Source organism: Mirounga angustirostris, unplaced genomic scaffold, assembly GCF_029215605.1.
Source record: "Mirounga angustirostris isolate CCGP_5_RB_7025 unplaced genomic scaffold, mMirAng1.0.hap1 SCAF_6, whole genome shotgun sequence".
In the NCBI taxonomy this organism is placed as follows: Eukaryota; Metazoa; Chordata; class Mammalia; order Carnivora; family Phocidae; genus Mirounga; species Mirounga angustirostris.
In genome coordinates this window covers 101,875,835-101,879,012 of record NW_026991714.1, presented here as the reverse complement: position 1 = coordinate 101,879,012, position 3,178 = coordinate 101,875,835, and the positions used below count along the sequence as shown (strand labels likewise).

Genomic DNA, 3,178 nt, shown 5'->3' with positions numbered 1-3,178 from the left:
TAACCAATTGAGCCACCTAGGCGCCCATTCATGTCTTTTTTTAAAATTAAGGTATAATTGACATAAAACATTATCTTAGTTTCAGGTATATGACATAATGATTTGACATTTGTATATATTGCAAAATTACCACCACAATAAATCTAGTTAATATCTGTCACCACATATAGTTGCAGAATTTTTTTTTAAGATTTTATTTATTTGACAGAGAGAGACACACACAAGCAAGGGGAGAGGGAGAGGGAGAGGGAGAGGGAGAAGCAGGCTTCCCGCGGAGCAGGGAGCCCGATGCAGGGCTCAATCCCAGGACCCTGGGATCATGACCTGAGCCGAAGGCAGACGCTTAACGACTGAGCCACCCAGGCGCCCCAGTTGCAGAATTTTTTTTTCTTGAGAGGACTTTTAAGATTTACTCTCTTAGCAACTTTCAAACATGCAATATAGTATTATTAACTATAGTTGCCACGCTGTGCATTATATCCTCATGACTTACTTATTTTATAACTAGTAGTTTGTATCTTTTGACTCACTTCACCCAATTCACCCACCTTTCACTCCCTTCCTCTGGCAACCTATCTATGAGATGATTATTATTATTATATTTTTAAAGATTCTACATACAAGTGAGGCAGTGTGCCCAGTGGTCCTGTGGCTCTGTCTCTTGCTTCAACAGTGTTTGGACAGAACAAACCCAGAGACGCCCCTTCAACCAGCCTCCTACCACCTTCCAACCTTTTTTCCAGTGTTAACTTTCAGAGCCACCTTCTTGGCCATCCTCTGGCTCCGGGACCGGCTAACACCCTATTTTGAGCTTAGCTCATTACCAATCAACCATGAGCACCCAGATTTGTCAGAATCAGTCCAACAAGGTGGAGGCCACCATCAGCTGCCTGGTCAACATGCATCTGCGGGCTTCCTACACCTACATCTCTCTGGGCTTCCATTTTGAAGGTGATAATGTAGCTCTGGAGGACACGGGCCACTTCTTCCACAAGTCAGTGGAAGGGAAGCACGAGGGAGCTAAGCGTCTCTTGAAGATGCAAAACCAGTGCAAAACCAGTGCTGCGTCCTCTTCCAGGAAGTGCAGAAGCGGTCCCAAGATGAGAGGGGCAAAGTCCTGGACACCATGGAAGCTGCCCTGGTTCTGGAAAAGAGCCTGAATCAGGCCCTTTTGGATCTGCATGCTCTGGGTTCTGCCCATGCAGACCCCCATCTCTGTGACTTCCTGGAGAACCACTTCTCGATGAGGAGGTGAAACTCATCCAAAAAATGAGCCACCACCTGACTAACCTCTGCAGCCTGGGTGGTCCCAGGTGAGTAGCTCTTCAAAAGGCTCACTCTCAAGCACGACTAGGAGCGTCTGGAGCCCAGCAGCCTTTGAAGGGCCCCTCTGGCATCCCCCTGGTGCCAGGGCTTGTGCCTGAAGCTCTCCTGCAGCCACTAGGCAACTTTTTTTTTTTTTTTAAGATTTTATTTATTTATTTGACAGAGAGAGACACAGCAAGAGAAGGAACACAGCGGGGAGGTGGGAGAGGGAGAAGCAGGCTTCCCGCTGAGCAGGGAGCCCGATGCGGGGCTCGATCCCAGGACCCTGGGATCATGACCTGAGCAAAGGCAGATGCTTAAAAACTGAGCCACTCAGGTGCCCAACTAGGCAGCTTTTTAACCACCCCTGGAGCCCTCTCCCAAGCCGTGGACCAAATGGAAATAATAAAGCTTTTTGCAGGGAAAAAGAAAAAAAAGATTCTACATAGACGTGAGATCATAGGGTATTTGTCTTTCTATGTCTGATTTATTTCACTTAGTATTAATGCCCTCAAGGTCTACCCATGCTGTCACAAAAGGCAAGCTTTCATTCTTTTTTACGACTGAGTAAATATTCTACACCACGTCATTATCCATTCTTCCATCAAAGGACACTTAGCTTGTGTCCATATCTTGGCTATTTGAAATAATGCTGTGACAAAAGTGAAGGCACATCTATCATTTTGAGTTAGTGTTTTTGTTTTCTTTAGATAAATACCCAGACTTAGAAATTGCTGGATCATTTGGTAGTTCTATTTTTAATTTTTTGAGAATCTCCGTACTGTTTTCCATTATTGGCTGCACCAATTTACATTCCCACCAACAGGGCATGAGGATTCCCTTTTCTCCACATCCTCACCAACACTAGTTATTTCTTGTCTTTTTGATAATAGTCATTCTAATAGGTGTGAGGTGATAGCTCATAGTGGTTTTGACTTTAATTTTCCTGATGATGAGTGATATTGAGCACCTTTTCATGTACCTGTTGGCCATCTCCATGTCTTCTTTGGAAAAATGTCTATTCAGATCCTCTGCACATTTTTTAATAAGATGTTTTTTGCTATTGAGCTTTATGAGTTCTTCGTATATTTTAGATTGTAATTTCTTTATTTTTATTATTATTATTATTATTTTTTTTTAAGATTTATTTATTTGACAGAGAAAGACACAGTGAGAGAGGGAACACAAGCAGGGGGTGTGGGAGAGGGAGAAGCAGGCTTCCCGCAGAGCAGGGAGCCCGATGCGGGGCTCGATCCCAGGACCCTGGGATCATGACCTGAGCCGAAGGCAGACGCCTAACGGACTGAACCACCCAGGTGCCCCTAGATTGTAATTTCTTATTAGATAAACAATTTGCAAATATTTCCTCCCATTCAGTAGGTTGCCTTTTCATTTTGTTGATGGTTTCCTTTGCTGTACAGACACTTTTTAGTGTGTCATCCCACTTGTTTATTTTTGCTTTTGTTGCCTTTGCTTTTGTGTCAAATCCAAAAAATCATTGCCAAGACCGATGTCAAGGAGCTTACCACCTATCTTTTCTTCTAGGAGTTTTATGGTTTCAGGTCTTATACTTAAGTCTTTAATCCATTTTGCATTACTTTTTGTGTATAGTATGAGATAGTGGTCCAGTTTCATTCTTTTGCATGTGGCTGTCCAGTTTTTCTAACACCATTTATTGAAGAGACTGTCTTTTTCCCAATGTGTATTTTTGGCTCCTTTGTCATAAATTAATCAACTTGGTTTTGGTTTATTTCTGGGTTCTCCATTCTACTCCACTGATCTATGTGTCTCTTTTTATGCCAATACCATACTGTTTTGATTACTGTAGTTTTGTAGTATAGTTCGAAATCAAGATGCATAATGCCTCCAGTTT

General features: G+C 42.8%; 1 pseudogene; it reads left to right on the top strand.

The window, feature by feature from the left end:
- The first annotated feature begins 833 nt into the window (after positions 1 to 833).
- LOC123845476 (ferritin light chain-like) lies at positions 834 to 1,354 on the top strand (annotated as a pseudogene).
- Positions 1,355 to 3,178: the final 1,824 nt, after the last annotated feature.